The sequence below is a fragment of the Callospermophilus lateralis genome, chromosome 11, assembly GCF_048772815.1.
Source record: "Callospermophilus lateralis isolate mCalLat2 chromosome 11, mCalLat2.hap1, whole genome shotgun sequence".
In the NCBI taxonomy this organism is placed as follows: Eukaryota; Metazoa; Chordata; class Mammalia; order Rodentia; family Sciuridae; genus Callospermophilus; species Callospermophilus lateralis.
This window is the reverse complement of record NC_135315.1, coordinates 105,721,197-105,740,407: the sequence shown is the minus strand read 5'-3', so window position 1 is coordinate 105,740,407 and position 19,211 is coordinate 105,721,197. Positions and strand designations below refer to the sequence as shown.

The window sequence follows — 19,211 nt, the reverse complement described above, 5'->3', positions numbered from 1 at the left end:
TATTTTTTTTATCATATTCCTTGAAAATCAGTGGCAAGGTATGGGAAAGAGAAGAGTGTGTGTGCACATTTTTTTTTAAAAGAAATTCCCTTATTTTTATAGACACAACATACCACCCTATATTTTACTGTTTTAATGCAATACTGGCAAAAGCAGTAGAACTTCAGGTCAAACAACTCTTGCTACTAATGTAAACTCATTCTCAGAAAACCATTCTCACATGGACAGTGGTTAGAAAAAAGTACATGAATGTGCTACAAAAATAGAGCCACAAGACTTCTCACAAGTAAAAGAAATTCCTCTGTATAAGTCCACAGTTGACCAAGGTCCAGCCTCCTTAACAGTGAGCAACAGGAAATATGCTGCCAAGTCACCATCTTCAGTTCTGAGAGTGAGTTTACATGCTTCCCCAATGGCACAAAGTCTCATGACGATCCAATGAATCAACAGACACTTGGGAAATATTAATAAACAATTTTTTTATGAACTATTACAACAAAGAACTTCAGCAAGAAGGAAAATGAAGTTTATGATTTTTGAGTAAACATTTTTAGCGTAACAGTCTCTGCGACCAGATATTTAAAGAGAAAAATCAAGCTTATAAAACACCATTTCTCTGTTATCAACTGGAATACACTAAAAATAGGATACTGGAAATACATGTTCTTAAAGCATTTCCACAGGAAATGTCCATAATTATGACATTCTAAACCATTTAGCAATTGTATATGCTACATTAACTAAAACAAAGGTATTCCTTATTGCACATTTTAAAGTTGGAAGGATACTCTAGTTTAAGTGGGGGATATTTAGGGGGAAAATATTTTGGCTCCAAATGTATACTGCACCAAGGCAGCTTCATTCTAAAAACATAAACCATTTAAAATAAACTTTTATATTTTGAAGCCAATAATCCTTCAACACAATGAATAGTTCATAGTCCACTTTCTGACTAAGTTTCAGAGGTTAATTTTATGGGCCCTGTTTTAAGGCCTGTGAACAGCCCTCACTACTCTGAGAATCGGGTGTAGGTGGAGGTTCATCTTTAAAGCCTGAAGACATTAAGTCTTTTGCAGCAGGTGGTGGCCCATAGTCTTGGGGACCATGAGTTGGAGGTGGTAATGGGGCACCAGGAATGAAGTACTCTCTTGGGCCAAATGAGCCTAAAGGTCTAAATGGTGCAGGTCCTGGAAAAAAATCACGAGGGTCAAAAGGCAAATCCCATTGTCCAGGTGGAACACCTGGTGCATATTCTCTGAAGCCTATTGGTGGACGGATACTAGGACCTGGAAAATAAAAAGGAAGTTATGTAAATACCCAGAAATTTCTGAACTTGGGTGATTTCAAGTATGTTAATATAGTCTTTAATTTCTCCCAAGCCTAGAACATCAACTGGTGAACATCCTGACTTGCCAGATAAGGCAAACTGAAATGGAACAAGTTTAGGTTATAGCCTGGCCAACCAGCCATGAAGCAACATATTAAGGATTTAAACATGGCTCTACCTAGCTCCAGGCTTATCTTTTATCTTTCCCTACTATATAATTGCAGAATTATTTCTATCTCACAAGAGCTCCATTTATATTTGGAAGTACTATATTACCATGACAAGATGATAGATTATGAAATAAGAACTTTACTACATCAAAGAAATTTTGATAAAAGGAAATCCCACTATTTATTACTGTATCCATTAAAAATTCATGAAGTATTTCAGCATGGACTTTACACATGCCATCAGAATCAAGGTGCATGCCCTCCTGGAAAAGGCCTTCCACAGCCACCTAATTAAATCAGCAACATTTATTAGGTCACTGTTAAATCCTCCTCTTTAACACTTCCCTCTGACTTTTCTCAAGGTAAGGAGGGTTTGACTTTTCCTTTTCTATATTCTATAACCTACTGCCTATGATTCCATTATGGGTGATTACAAACTTTATGTTATAGGATTTTCATATCTGTGACAAAATTTTAAGTTATGGCATGTGTCTCATCCACCTTTTCATCTATTGCAGTGCATATCAACATATTTTCAACAAACATCTGCAGAAGTAATATTTCTGGCTTTTCTCTATATAGCCCCTTATCCTTGTCTATGAGATAGCTATTGCCTATCTCAGTATAAGATTATGTAGTGTCCCATATGTCCCAAAAAACTGGAGGAAAAGTTAAAATGTACTCAGCTGTATCCTTTCATTGTTAAGACCTGAGATAGCAACCAACTGTTTTAGCAAGCAATAGAAATGAAAGATGAATGTGATTTATAAGTCAATCACTACTGTTCAGATCATCATACCAAATGGTGGAGGAATTGGCCGAGGCCCAAAAGGCCCACCGAGCTGAAATGGCGGTCCATACCAAAAGGGAGGTGGTGGAGGCCGTCGCATCGGGGGTTCCATAGGGGGGCCCATGAAGGGTACCCCTGAGAAAGGAGGGGGCCCTTTCATAGCCATATTAACCTGCAATTTAAGATTTTAAAGAAGTTAAAAGTTTTAAAATTCCTATGTATTAAGACAAAGTACCAACACCGATAAAAGCTAAAACCAAAACAGGCACCTGTCCAGAGAACACCATCAGTGCAACAAAACTCTACCCACCCCTCCTGTGTATTCCCACTGACAGCTTACAGAAGTTAGAAGGATTCCACAAGAGGGAGCAGTTTGTTAGTGATTATATCTGCTCAGGAAAGGGAAAGGCAAGAGGACTGGCAGAGGTTATTAACAGAGGTGATTTCTGACCAGTATGTCATGCTGTATTCACTACAACCTATTTCAAAGGGAGTCCCCCTCCTCCCCATCACTTCCCTTTCATCACAATAGCTCATTACTTCCATATTAAGAATGAACAGAATAAAATGAAAAATACATTCTTTACCCATGTAATAATAGCTACTATTCAGAGTATCTTCAGTAAGTCTTTCATAATTATTCAACCTCTGAGATCTTTAAGTAGACTGTCTTGTTTTAAATAAGAGGGAACAAAAGCAAATGGATTATGATAATTTGTTGAAGGCCACACTGCATATTAAAGGGTCTCAATCCCAGGTTTGCCTGCAAGCCATGCTTTTCCCACCTCTACTCCTCTATAACAACGGGTCTTTGCTCTCTTTTAAATCTTCTACTACAAAGGGGTTTGGGGGTCTTATCTAAGCTGCCCTTAGATTGCTCCAGAGATGTATATTCCTGGAATATGTATACACTGGAACTTGAGAAGTATTTTCCAACACAATGCTATATACACAAATTAGGAAGACAAGGCTTTAATATTTACTTTCATTTACTGTACACCATTTGAGATATTGATTTATCATTTCCTATGAGTAGTGAGTTTGAAACTAAACAATTAAAAATTTATTTTATTATAGAGCTGCAGAAGACCTACCAGATATAATAGCAACACAGTTACAAGAAAATGCAGTTATGTGAACAAATGAGACCATTGCTTGGGACTGGCTCAAGAGGTCATTTCAGATTATCATTGTTGCACTGAAACAGTATTTCACTTTCAGAAAATCTGATACCAATCTAATTCAAATCACTCAAAATAGGGTTTGCACAAATGGAGGAATTCTTAAATAGCATTCTTCCAAACAAAAATAAAAATGATGAATTATATAATTTATAATGAATTTACTTTGCCTTAGAACATTCAACACAAAACACCATATAAAGTTAGAGTGATAACTTTTCACATTCTGTAGTTCATTATAGTTGTACACACTTAAGCCACATTTCCAAGGAGAAAAGTAAGCTCAATATTGCATGCAGTTTAAAGCAAACAAGATCAGTGTCATGCTCTGAATATCCTTCCCAGAAATGCACAGAATAAAACCCAATTCAGTTCTCAACCTCTAAGTACTTACTCCAACTGGATGCTCAGTTAAAGAAGTAATGGTAGAAACTGAGGGGGTCTCAGGTTCTTGGGGAACAGTTTGCTTTTTAAAAAACAAATGGGATGGTACAAATAGAACACAAAGAAGGATAAAGCAAAGAGCAAGTACTGTAGGAAAGCAACATGTTCCTGCATGACCACGTGATTCACAGTAACTACAGAACTTACCTTGCCCTCATCCGTCACCTTAGCTGGAGAAGAACTTTTGGAGCTGCTATTCATGTGAGCTGGACCACATCCTGGGTCTGTTAGAGATCAAAGAATGGATTCAGACTTATTCTAACATGAAGAGAATAAAAATCCTGCATCCACAATTACAGATTCTTTGAAATTACTTGGTCTCTTTACCAGAGGCAACGGGTTTCCCAGATGCCTCAGAAGACCATTGAGTACGAGGTAAAGGTCCATCCATTGACCCTTGGGAAAAAAGATCAGAGCCCTTGTATGTATTTTTCAGAAGAAATAAACCACTGGTGGACAGGTCAGGGTTCAACAATAACTAGAAAGCAACATTAAAATGGGTTGCTCAGGGGTTGGGGTTGTAGCTCAGTTGCAGAGTGTTTGCCTAGCATGTGTGAGGCACTGGGTTTGATTCTCAGCACCACACCATCTACAATTAAAAATATTTAAAAAAAATGGGTTGCCCAATACATAAATCACAATTTATGAAGAGACTTAAGTAAAATAAAGAACTGCTTTGGGTTGATAGAACAGCAAATTAATACGTACTGGTCCTAAACTTTAAGCTACAGCCTTGAAGTATGTGTAAGTTGGCTTTTCTTTAGTCTGTATAACCTGACTTCCAATCTTACCAAGACTACAGTCCTATTTAGAATTGGAAATAAGACTAAGTATTTCATATTGGAAATATGTATGCTACATAAAGTTTAAGGCTACTTTTATAATATGTGGAAAAGGAACACCATAGAGATTTAATTTAAAGATAAAGGTTTACACTTCACAGTGTAAAATTTAAAAGAAAAAAAACAATACAGGGACCTCCAGGAAAAAAAAAATGTTTTCTATTCTAGAACAGATTTTACAGAAAACATTCACTAAGATAAAGTAAGAAATTATCTTCTATATATTGTACAGGCCCAAATTCTATGTTTTCATTAGAATATTCAAAAGGGAAAAAAAACCAAAACCTTGAAGCAGTTTACTATAAAGCAACATGTGAATGCTCACCAAATCCATTTCTAGGCATATCTCTTTGATTAAGAGTAGCAGAAGGAGGTCTCCCAGCTGGCTCTGCTGTCAGTGAAGGGAAACAGTCTCCACCACTCACGGGGGATGGACCAAAAGAGCCATTATGGCTCAGTGGACCTAAAGACAACAATGCCGTGTTACTACTTTAAGGCAGCCTTCTCCCTGACACCAACCCCCACACCTCCCGCTTTAGCAAATCATTCAGATTATTTCATAACCATTACACACAGAAATAAAAAGTAATTTACATACATTCTGCACCAAGAAATAAAATAGCTCCTTTTACAAAGTGCCCCCTACCTCTCCGAGGAGGATTTTGTAAATTTGGTCTCCCCGGCATTGGTTTTACAATCACAGGTTCATCTTGCCGCATTGCCATCTTTTGGGTCATTTCCAGTAGTCTTGAATATTGAGAAAGAATGGGCTGAATTATGAAACAGCAATCATAGATAATATCTAGCATAACCTTAAAACACTATAAAACATACAGTAAGATACCAAAAATCACATACTTCTGTCTCAAATTAGCAGCTTCCCTTTTCTCTTCAGCTATAGCTCTTTCTGCAGAACGAGCTTTGAGCTATTAAAGAGAAAATATTCAAATTCAGTTGCGGTAGGCTATGCAAAAAATAAAGAAAAGGGGAAAAAAATCTTACCCAATTATCATGAGCTTTCTTCTCATGCATAGCAATCTGAAAAAGACAACACATTAAAAAAATGTTTTTAGGGATTCATTATTATAGCCTATAATTGTCTGTATTAGATATCAAAGAATTCTGCAACTACAGGACAGTATTAATTACTACCTGGTTTTTAAATGAGCGCTCGGTTTTCTGTAATTCTTCTTCCATCTCTTCAATTCTCCGCCTAAGAATTACAACAATTGAATAAAATTTGAAACATTCTGACCATTTTCTCTTTATTCCATCAGCTATACTTTTAAAGACTTTTATCATACATAAGAAAAACATTTCTAAAGTTATATGAATCCAGTGTGTTCAAAACTAATACTACAGACCAGGTGCAATGCCACATGCCAGTAATCCCAATGATTGGGAAGCTGAGGCTGGAGGATCACAAGTTCGAGGTCAGTCTCAGCAATTAAGTGGGAACCTATGCAACTGAGATGCTGTCTCAAAGTGAAAAAAAGGTCTAAGGATGTAGCTTAGTAGTAAAGCACCAAAAATAAATAAATAAATAAATAAATAAAATAAAAACCTAATACTAATAACTTCTTTATCATTTAATTGCTAGAGATTCTGAATTGATAAATTATAATTTTCTTAACTGTTCATCAGTGTGTTCTCAAGTAATTCTGCTAGAAATATCTTCCTCCTTAAAACTTTTTCTTTTTTTCAAATTATATCCATAGAAGATTTCCAAGGTCTATCAAATGCCACACTTTTGTGGGTCTTGATATAACACACAGCAAACTGATTTCTTAAAGAATTACTACAACATACAAAACCCCCAGAACTGTTTGCATTGACCAAGTTCCCTATGGTCTTGCCCATTGGGTACAAGTAAATTTTTGTTAACATTTTTCATTTGTTAAGTTGAAATTTATTTTTTCTCCTGTGTGAATTGAATGTGTTCATATCCTCTCGTTATTTATACTTCCATGCTATTTTCTTCTATCTACATAATGTAAAAAAAAAATTAAAAAGAAAGCTAACACTAATTCATGAGACATTGACACCCTCCTTTAGAAACTGAACTCACTTGTAATTTTTAACTTCCTGTACAGCGGAAACCATCTTTTCATCTGCAGCTGACAGCTGCTGCTCTTTTTCAAGTCTCTCACATTCTTCTTGACTCTGTTTCCTAAAAGAAAACCAGTTATCAAATCAAAAGTTTCTCTTTGTGAATATCACTTCCCACAATTCTATAAAATGCTTAGGCACATAAAATAGGAATTCAAACCTGCAATTTCATAAATCAAACTCTGGCAAATCACTTACATTTTCTAACTTATCCTCTTAATTCTCTACTTACCAGTAAATAAAATAAATGTGAAAACAACATGTGCCCCAAGGGCAAGTCTCCTGTGTGTAAGATAATAAAAACTCACTTTACTTCAATGTGGAAGATCAGGACTGATCAACCTAACATAATTAAACATATTAGGATAAAGCAGGGGATAATTCTTTTCTCGTTTCTGCCATGGGTAGGACACTAAGTATATCTTTGTCATGGAGGAACTCTTTTCTCAATCCAAGACTGGTACCATATAGTCAGTCAAAGAAAAAATCTTCTAGAATATATCTTTTAGCTATGCAATTAACCACAGAACATTTTTCACACTTTAGATATTTATTTCAAAAGAATTGTAAATTAAGCAAAAAGACAAATCTGAGTTTTGATAATGTCTATCAACCAGAAAAAGAAGCCAAAGTGACCCACTATCAGAGTATTATCTACTGACAAGTTTTAACTCTGATCATGAAACTCAAGATGTTCATCTACTGACACAAAGGTAGCCACATTTAATGATTTAAAAAATACTATTTTCTGCTATCTTTGTACTACTTTAGCCATATTTCCAATTCGAAAGATAATTAACTTGAAACTTAATTTTCCATAAACCAGAAGAACTACAGTAAAAAAGGATTACTGGTACCAAATAGAAAAAGGGGATAATATATTCTTATATAGCTTCTCATTTAATTCTTCAGCAAGTATTTTATGAGTGGCTATAATATACTAGTTACCTTGTAAGATGCTAAAGAATAAAAGAGCTCACTGTTTCAGGTATAAATGATGCCTAAAGGAATATAATAATTTTCCCCACTGGCTTAAGAAGGAATATGGAGAAAACTGAATCTTGAAGGACAGAGAGAATTTTGTTTCCAATTATCAAAGAGTTAGTCTGAGAGCACTAAGAACAATCAAAACATCTTTATAAGAATATAAAATTGTGTTTGAAGGGATCCAAGCTAAAAAGTCAGTGAAGATATATGTATGTGGCCAAGATCCATTAGAAAAAGGAATCTCAGAATTACAAGTAAGGCTGGCACTTTAAGATACTTTTCTCCTATTGAAGATAACACAAAGATATGAGTCTGAACCAAGCCTTCATTAAATTCCTGGGCTTAGAGGAAAAATGAGGCTACCAATAAAGGGACCCTTAATAAAAGCCCTAGCCTTTGAGTTTAGATTAGAAAGTACTGCACACTTAAGTGATGAACAGGCAAAAAAATCCAAAAGGAACAATACTGAAAAACATTGAAAAGACAAGTCATTTTTTAATTATCTTAATTGCTGACTAAGTTTAAAGTGACAATCTTACTCAAGTAACCTCAACACTTTTCTATAAGAAGATAACTTCGTCTTAGTCCTCAAATTTCATCTATAATTATCACAACAATGTTGGCCAATCAAAACTGACCAGGCACTCCATAAGACAAAATTCTGTGAGAAAAAATCCCACAGAAAAGGAAACCAGCTAATGGGGTTATCCGCACATGTTTTAAAATCACTGTGCTTTATATAGTCAAAAAAGTAAAGTCAAGATTATGAATTTCAGGGCTGGGAATATAGTTTAGTTGGTAGAGTGCTGCCTTGCATGCACAAGGCTCTGGGGTTCAAACCCCAGCACCACAAAAGAGGAAAAAAAGATTATGAATTTTGTCAAAGGATTAGAAACTATAAAACAAAGAAATAGTTGGGTGTGGTGACCTACCTACAGTCGAAGATACTCAGGAGGCAGAGGCAGAATTATGAGATTAAAGATAGCTTGGAAAGCAGTAAGACCCTAGTCCCTTATGAGAAAGAGCAAGGAGTCTGGGGAGGTAGCTCAATAGTAGAGCACATGGTTCAAGGTCCTGGGTTTGAGCTGTAGTACTGAAATAGGACTGGGGTTGTGGCTCAGTGGTGAAGCACAGGCCCCACATGTGTGGGGCACTGGGATCAGTCCTCAACACCACATAAAATAAATAAAATATTGTGTCAGGCTGGGGATGTGGCTCAAGCGGTAGCGTGCTTGCCTGGCATGCGTGCGGCCCCGGGTTCAATCCTCAGCACCCCATGCAAACAAAGATGTTGTGTCTGCCAAAAACTAAAAAATAAATATTAAAATTCTTTCTCTCTCTCTTAAAAAAATCCTATAAAAAATAAAATATTGTGTCCATCTACAACTAAAATAATATTTTAAACCCTGAATTTTTTAAAATCCTAAACTCAATGAATGATTTTAACAGCAGATTTGGGAAATGAAATAAATCCTAGAGCTTTTAACATAGGTCAGAAGAAAATATCCAGAAGAAGTAAATCCAGAATGTAGGAGGCAGGGGAAATCAAATTCTAATATACATTATTATAATCAGAAGAGAGAATGAGGTAAAATCAACATTTAGAAAAAGACTCGAAAATTCAAGAAGTGTTTAATGGTCCCAAGCAACATAACTGCAAGAGGAAAAGTGGGTGGGGTGGGGAAAACTACACCTAGGCACTTCCCAATACAACTGTTAAGAAAAGAGAAAGGACTACAGAAACTAGAAGAGGGATAAGACCAAACAACAATGATAATGGACTCCTTAAAGAAAAAATTTAAAACAGATGGTAATTAATTGGATATTTTTAAATTGCTAAAACTAAGTAACAGTCAAAATTCAGTAGCCAAAAGAAAGATCCTTTAAAAATGGAAACTGGTTTTAACTCTAATCATGAAGTTCATGTCAACCTAATACAGATTATAAAGGTAGCAATATTTAGTGAATAAAATACTATTCTCTGTTTATCCTTGTATTACCTTTGATACACTAATCAAATCTATCATTAAAGGACAATGTTCAAATAGAATGAAAATAATTTCAAATAAGAAACCAACAGTGTAGAATGCAGAACTACAGAAACTTTAAATATGTGTATAAATTGAATGAATGTCTTGTGGAGTTCACAGTATATGAAGTACTAACATACAATGCCACAACAGTTATCTGATTCAGGAGCTACTTAAAGCCCATAAAAAAAAATAATAAACCTATTAATCTATGTCAGGTTTTTATTAAATCCAGAATATACACCATGGCCTTTAAATTATGAGAAGATGAATAAAATTATAATTATATAATTATAATTCCATTATAATTTATGATTACATCAAGCTTATACAGGGGATGAGGAAAATAATTAAAAATATTTAAACTATTAAAAAGATACAAGGAAGAAAAAAAGAACAGGTCATCAAATAGAAAGCAAATTCTTCATAAACCACACGCACATATTGACATGGACAGACTTATATTTTAGAAAGTCCACTCAAGCGGCTATAGAGAAAACTACTAAGAATTTGAAATAAGTTATATACAAATATAAAAAATGTAGAATGAAGACAGATGATCTAGGTTAGAAACAGAAAAGATGACACAGGCATGAACTAACATAGTACCTGGGGATGAGTAAAAAGAGCAAAAACCACAGATGATGACTGAATGAATTTTGGAGGAGTTGAGAAAAATAGTGCTACAATTTAACTGCATTACAAAAAAATTAATTGCCATTTAGGTCATTCAGATTACTAGTAGGGACAGAGAAAACAAGTGTTCTTTAAAAAAAAAAAGTGATAAAATGAGAAATGTTTCTTTGAAACAGGCCAGGAATTTAGAACTGGCCTGAACAAAAATTTGAGATTCTAAAAAGGTCGATTGGAGATCACAGAATTTTAGAAAAGTTAATGGAAAGGTTTCAATATTTAATGCATTAATTAGGCAACAGAAGTCAAAATACCTAAAAATAGTTAGGTCTGTAAGAAGGTCTGTCTTTGCTTTACAAGATATATATATATACCGAAGAGTAAAATCAGGTGCAAACAAATAAAATCTGACACAACCTATTTTTAGAGAATCCAAGTATTTTTGTGGATTAAAAACTTCAAATGAACTTTCAAAAAATAACTAGCTCCACACTAAGAAGATTAATATATAAATATATTCTACAAACAAGTACTTCTGTAATCATAACTCCTAAGGTCCTTGCCACAGTTCAATTTTGTGTGAACATCTGAGGTATTCAAGTCCAAAACTTGTACCATCAATAAGTAAATATTATCCCTTTTTGAAGTTTTTATTCTACTAAAACATGTCATTCCAAATCACTCAGTATTTTTAAAGGTCCAGAGTTAGAGATACAAGTTCAAAACATTAGAATTACATAACTGATCACAATGAAAGGTAATTAAAATAAATAGGGAGATCATAGAAAGGGTCTAGAACTTTGAGAGGTATTTCCACATCAGTGACTGTTAATACCATTTTACCACTTCCTGCCTTCATATGAATTTGACAATTGATTACGATGTCCTCACAGCCTTAGTTTATGGTTCCAACTACCTCAGGACTCTTAAGACTGACAATGGAAAGAAAAATGCAACTTATAGGAAACAAAACACAAAGGAAAAAAGACAAATCTCTACTTATTACAACTAGAAGAAATTGTAAATAATCTTAAGAAAACATAAAATTATCTATTAGTTCACACAGTGATAACAATAACAAACAATGAAAATCTTACTTTTGTAGTGCCATCTCATTTTTCTGGTAGAGTTCATTTAAAATCTCCACTTTCTGCCTTAGAGTTTTGCATTCCTCTTCCAGTCCAACTTTAGAAGACTGTAGTGAATTGCAGTCACCTTCTAATTTCTTTATTTGGTCTGTAAAGGATAAAACAGCTTATCTCTATATGTGTACAAGGACTTAAGAACTTGTTTGAGGGAGTAGTGCCAAGAAAAGTAAGAAGCATGAAAGCAAGAAGCCATTCTTTATCTTTCCAATAAAATTTTAAGTCTTTCCAACATGGCAATTTCTTCTCAAAAAGAACCCACCTTTTAGATTACATTTTGTGGGCATCGAGGCTCTTAGCATAAGTTGTAAAAGTTTTAGATCCTCTTCAACTACTGATATTGTAGTTTGTGTCTAAAAATTGCAGAAAAGAGAGGTATTCTTAAAAGTGAGGCACAGGAAGAATTCACAGGCACTATGGGACTCTTACAAAGAACTATACCCGAGAGACATCCATCATCTGCTTAATTTGATCTTTGATCTTCTCATTCCGATCACCTAAAAAACAAAAGACTTTTGCTTTTTCTTTCCTTACTTTTAACTCTATATTCTCCTAACTTCCCCAAACTAAATAATGATTGTGTTCAAACACCAGAAGAAAAAAAATCAATTAAATAACTAAACTGATTAGACTAATGACTTTTAAGAGAATTGCAAGCTTAGATTTAAAAAAAAGAGAGAGAGAGGTGAATTTCAGGCTGGGGTTGTGGCTCAGTGGTAGAGTGCTCACCTAGAATGTGTGAGGCACTGAGTTTGATCCTCAGCATAAAAATAAATAAAAGTACTGTCTGTCTTAAAAACAAAACAAAAAAAGGTGAATTTCTAGTTTGCACAACTAAAATGTTATCTATGCTATTCTTGTAAGATAAAAGCTTTTCTTCTCTCTCAGATCTATCTTCACCTGGGCAAGTGTCTTATTTAGAAAGATTCAATCCTCTATTTTCTCCCTGAATCTACTACCAGGTGTAGTTTGAAATACTTGCTATGTAAGCAATATCCAACTTGGGAGAAAACATCTGGAAATATTTTCCTCATCAGTAAACACTGTTACACTCCCTCTCTCTAGCTTTCTGATAGTCTCTAGACTCTGTTCTCACAGCCTTAGTTTATGGTTCCAACTACCTCTGGACTCTTAAGACTGACTGTGGACCTTAAAACCACAGAGCCATAGAGATGATGAGTATCAAAATCAACTATCATCTGCATAAGAAATAAATTTCTCTTACTGTACAATGTTCAATACTCTAAGTATTGTACAGGATATGACTATTGTATCTGCAGTGTACTTACTAGTTTTCAATGGGATAGAAAAGGTCAGTGTTCTTCACATGCCTATTGCTACATTATACCCCAGCAACCCACCTCTGCCAATGCAACAGACATATCTATAGATCCAGTGATATGTGTCTACAACCCTGAAGCTTAAGAAGAAAATCAGCTAGCTGAAAATTGGCATCTGTATAAATACTTAATTAAAGACAGGAAAGCAAAAAAAGGATTCAACCTCCCTGAGACTGATCTTACCTGCTACCTCTCCGTTGGTTAATTCATCTGACTCATCTTCTCTATTTTGATCCTCAGATTCAGATTCACATTGTAACCGATTCAACTGTGTGATATAATTAGTCAAAGCCTAGAAAAGAAGCAAAAGGTTGGAAGACTCTCGATTTTAATTCAGAAGATTTCAGGAGAAATCATGAGATGAAACATGTATTTGGAGTATTAACTTACATTAATAGTATCATCTTTGTGATTAAGAAATACAAGTAAATCTTTCTGGGACTTCTCAAATGATTTGATGTGTTCACTGAGCTCAGCGTGTGATGTACACCAGTCTTTGACTTCCTGCTGCAACTGAAAAGTCAAAACACACGAATTCCTGTGGGTTAGGGAGGGGTTTCTGCACTGGATACATCAGGATTACAAGACTTAGACAAAGAAATAGAGAACCATACTCCTCGGTGGCCTGCCTCAATGGAGGGGGTTGAGACCTTGGTTAAGGAAGAGGGCAGAGTGGCCCCAACTCTCACAGCTGCAGTAAGAACATCAGAGTTCTCAGGAAGTTGACCCTGTTTATTGCATTCCCCAGAAAATTGCTGCCAATTCAAATAATTTACCTCCAGCAGGAATGGCTGGGCACATATGACTGTCTCCTAAATTTAGACTCCTTATCATGTAATCTTCCCTTGGGCAGTGAATCAGTAACTACTCAAAAGAGGATCATAAAATACTTAATTTTCTGGTTTAAAAAGTTTCTTTGAGGCTATGCAAGTTAATAACTGATTGACATTTGATAAGAAAAGCAATAATCCAAAAATCCAAAACAGATGGAGAACATATACATGCACTCAATTTAGGGAGCATGTTTAAACTTTGCATATCTAGAAAAGGTCCTACATGAATATTCCTTACCTCAGAAACAGATCCAAGAAAGATACAAGATAATGATATTCACTTCTCTAGTTTACATTATGTATGACATCAAATTTTCTTTACCTGCTCTTTCGTCGTCTTAAGTATGGTATTTTCTTTCTGAAGCTGACAGCATTCCAACTTCACCTTCTCTTCACGAAGCTTAGCTTCATTAAAGACAATTTGAAGCTAATGCAAAACACTAGAGTTAGTGAATTAATTCCAAAGAAAAAACAAAGTTATACTTTCCCAAACCAGACATCATATAGTTCTCATTTTTTGCACATTTTAGCACACTTCAAATTTTTGGTCCGCAACAAAACTAAGATATAGTATTAATATCCCATTATGCCAACTATCCCATTAGCAAGAGTTGGCAGCTTTACCTCTGAAAATTCAGAAGTATTCACTGAAATGACATCTTCAAGCTTCTCTATAGATTTCTTATTTTCAATTATCTGCCAGGTGAAAACAGAACACAAAATATGCATTAGGATTTCAGTAGAAACAGTGATATGTGTGTGTGTGTGTGTGTGTGTGTGTGTGTGCGTGTGTGCGTGTGTGTACACACATATATATACTAAAAAAGATAAACACAACAAAATATTTGTCAAGCCATCCCATTACATTTCAGTAATGCAGGGGATCCAGCTTTGGACTAAGCAAAAAATCAAGAACTGAAAGAGATGAGGGAAAATGAAGTCATAAATATTTCATGGCATCCACAACCTTACTGTTTATGAGATAACCAGAAAAAAAGGTCAAAGTATAGAAAATCATAATGCAATAATAAAATGTTTTAAAGCATAGAAAATTAATTAATTACTGTTTTAAATAAATCAGTTCAAATTAGTAATTTTTTTTCTAGTGATAGAGAAAAAAATTTTCCCAAGATCATTTTTAAAATTTTCTTATCTGAAGTAAAAAATGATAAAATTTAAGGGAGAATAGACTAATCTCACATACAGAAGAATTCCCAAAAATTTATAAAGATATTCGCTCCTTAAGGAAGTGGACATAACTCCCCAATCTTTGTTTGCAATGCCTGGGATTGAATCCTGGGCCTCATGCATGCTAGGCAAGTGCTCTACCATGAGCTGCATCCTGAGCTCATAACTCTTCATACTTTAACTGTGGGCTGTGCATGGTAACTTCCAAAGAATATAATATGAAAAGGATTGGAAAGAATTTTTACAGTGACGAAATCTGATAAATACTACCTCAGCTAGGTGATCAAGCTTACTTGGGGGCAGGATATTTCAGAACACACTCTCTACTATCTTTTGCAACTTTTATGTAATTACAGAAACTTATAGAAATTGAAAATGAAATATGTAAGTAAAATTTTTTTAAGTACAGAAAATTGATTAATTCATTACTCTTTCAAGTAAAAAGTAAACAAATACTGTTCAATTGGACAATAGTTTTTTAGTTGATCTGCATGTTTCCAAGGGCAGAGCAAAGCAATATGAAAATTATCCAAGGTTGAGAATAAAAATATTTCCTAGGCCCATAAAAATAATTTGTTGTATCAGTACTTAAAAGTTCCACAAAATGGGCACAGATGTGGGTTCAACTTCCTTGACTCCTAATCTTACTTTATTTAACAGCTGGACTAAGTTCAACTTAACCAATTTTACAAAATATTTCAAAAGCCAAATTAAAGCAACACTTAGCAGCAAAACTCTTACCAAGTCGTGATTCTTAGCATTCTGTTCTCTTTCAGATTCTAACATAACATGAAGACTTTTAGCTCTCTCATCCAGAAATTCTTTAGCTTTTTCAAGAAGCTTTATTTTATCCTGGGAAAAAAGGTGTCAAGATTACTCACTCATTACATTTACTTTTGAGTTTAGAATGTAATTCCCCCCAAAGAAGGGATTTTTACCTTATATTTAGTTGCTTCATCAGAAAGAATCATGTTTTGTTTCATGGTTTCTTGGATCTGTTTCTCTGATTCCTTTATCTATGTAAATAAAGCATTCAGAATTAAGATACACAAATTATAGTGCTACTATACAAGTTACTTCCAGACAAGTGACCCTTTCCAGAAGAAAGCAGTACTTAATACATATGACTGCTTAGAATTTGGATGATTTGTAGGAAATAATGAAATAAAAACTTTAAAATATGATTTTTAAATTAAAACAGGTAGAAATGATTCAAGCTAGAACCAAGGGAGAAAGAAACAAAAAAATAATTATACCTTCTGTTCATACTTTGAAAATTTCTGTATCAGTTCTTCATCTTCTTTCATGAAATTGATTATCTTTTGGGCAATTTGCTGTTCAGTGACTAAAAGGGGGAAATACACAAGATTATTACAATCACTAAATGAAATCCAATTACTCAATCTACTAAAAGTAAAGACATGTTATATGGTACTATGAGGAAATACTTCTTAGCATAACTAGTATGCTTTTAAAAAGCAATCTATGCTTATTAGCAATAAGAGTATAAAATTATTAAAATTTAAGAAAAATATAAGAACAATGATATTTTGCTGGGTGTGGTGGTGCACACCTGTAATCCCAGTGGCTCAGGAGGCTGAGCTAGAAGGATCCCAAGTTCAAAGCCAGCCTCAGCAAGAGCGAGACACTAAGCAACTAAGTGAGACTTGGTCTCTAAATATAGGGGGTTTGGGATGTGGCTCAGTAGAGTGCCCCAGAGTTCAATTCCAGGTACCCTTCCCATCCAAAATGATATTTCAATTTAAGCTTATTTCACAGATGGAAAATACAGTAAAGTGTTGTAGCTTGATATTCCTCCCTTCTCAAAACACTTTCTTTTCAGAAAATGGAATCATTTAATTCTTTGCAAAGAAAAACAGAAATGAAAGCATACTGATTCACATTACCATTCTTTAAATTATCTACTCAATTACTTAATGCATGATTAAATCATTAGCATAGAAATACTCTTCAAATGTAATACATCTGCATTACATCAATATTCAAAGTTAATCTGCCCCAAATTAAAACTTATCATCTCCCTATCCACAATTTGTTCCTCCTCTTTATCTCCTATCTTAGAGTTGGAACCAGCATCATCTACTCAGTTATCCATGCTAGCAACCTAGGAATAGTAAAATTTTCAGGAGGTAAAAAAAAGTAATAGACATTAAAAGTCACTGTATCTACTTCTAACATACATAAAACACACATCAAACACCAATACAATACAAGTTTAAGAAACCTAAAAATTTACCTTGATATACTCTATCTTTTACCTAGAAGAGAGAAAAAAGATTAAATTTGATGTCAAACATCGAAACAGCATTCCTAAAACAACAGTCAGAATCATAACCAAGTGAGAATTTAATAACATTCTGGTTCAGAATAATAAATTTATAGGATTAAAAATAAGTAAAGGTTAACAAGCATTTTAAATTTAATTGGTAGTTATATTTCATAAATAGGCTCTGACATAAACACACTAAGATATGTACCTTATTTCACAGTAAAGATGTGTGTGTGTATGTGTGTGTGTGTGTGTGTACTCAAAATCATTTACTTGAGAATTCTAAATAACCAGGATAAAGTCTAGAAACAATCAAAAGGAATCTGAGGAAACGATATTAAGGCATAATCTTTATACTAAGATATGCCACTTTCACTCACCAGAAAACATCTTAGAACTCCAATTTAAATTTGCCTATTGGCTGAATTTAGAAACTAATAGGCTACATCATCTTATTTCTACAAACCACTAAATATATAGCAAGAAATCTGAAAGGGAAGACTGGTAGAAGAAAATGCACAAGCAACAAGAGAAATGACAATTAACATATTCTGGAAAGGACAAAAACAATCATTTCCTAAAGACAGCAATAAACTGCCTGATAATAAAACCTAAGCAGAATTTTTTTTAAAAACATCACTAAATTTCTTTGTAACTTAGCATATACTTGTCCTTTCAAATGTTATAAATGGTGATGGAATACTCAGATGTGTCCATGGATCATCCATGGGATCTTCGTAATAGGAAATTGCATTCAGAAAACTCCAACACAGAAAGAAATGGCATTTCTTTAATGTCATAGCCTTGCTAACCTTTTACTCAAAATGACAACAGAAGAAAATGGGAAGTAGCATAAAAGCAGTCATCTAAGGAAGAGACTAAAGCTCCAAAGTCAAATGCTGAAACTGAGGAGCAACAGCTAGGAACCAGATCCCACATAACCTAGTGAAAAGAGAAACAGGTATTGTTTCTTTCTTGAAATGAAAGAAACAAGAGAGAAATATAAAGTGTTTTCATGTTTTTCCCTTCTCTTTATCCTTCTATTTCCTTTTTCCTTTTAACTGAGAAAAAGTTCAATGAGATTGAACTGTGAAAATTCCTCACAGGAATCCAGGCAAATGATTCTTCTACTTAAGAAGGGAATGCTTTTTAAGAGATTTTACACTCAATTGTACAAGGAGAGGAAACTTACCTTAACAATGATATGTCTGATATAATTAAGAAATCAGAAAAAGAACACTCAGATTTGAAAAGATTTGTATCCAATGCTTTTGGCCTCTTTAACTGTTAGGCTTTTCATATGCAAAGTCCATTTACCTAAAATAATTTTCTTCCAATTATGTTAAATAACTATGAAACAGAATGACCTACAGTACAAACATATGTATATATAAGCTTATACATATGTGTACACACATACACAGAGATAGACTAATTCTGCTCAGAAAAAAAAGACTTAATGAACAAAACATTTAATGGATTTTTGGACAACACATAATCTATACTTCCAAATAAAAAGGTATTTTCTGAATATATGATCAAATCATAAAATCTGGGAAAAATATATATAAAAGACTGGAAAAATTATCTCCTTTTTCTCATATTACTGTATTTCTTTGTAGCATTTCCCCCTGTTTATATGTGTTTATATTAACATACAGTTCATCAACATTTAAATCTTTGTTTCTGCTTTTTTTTCCACTTCACATTTAATTGTGAGCATTTTCTGTACCTCAAAGCTTTGAAATAGATAAATCTGCCTACTATTCCATTAAGCGAACATACAATATCCCCTAAATGAATTAGGTTGTGCTAAGTCTTCAATCTAATACACTGTTCCACTGAAAAACATTACCAAAATCTTCAAAGCATAGTTATTTCTTTAATATAGATTACTAGACA

At 34.1% G+C, this 19,211-nt stretch overlaps 1 pseudogene; it reads right to left on the bottom strand.

Annotated features, from left to right (window-relative positions):
* Positions 1-615: 615 nt before the first annotated feature.
* LOC143410740 (transport and Golgi organization protein 1 homolog) overlaps positions 616-19,211 on the bottom strand; it is a 39,853-nt pseudogene continuing 21,257 nt past the window's right edge.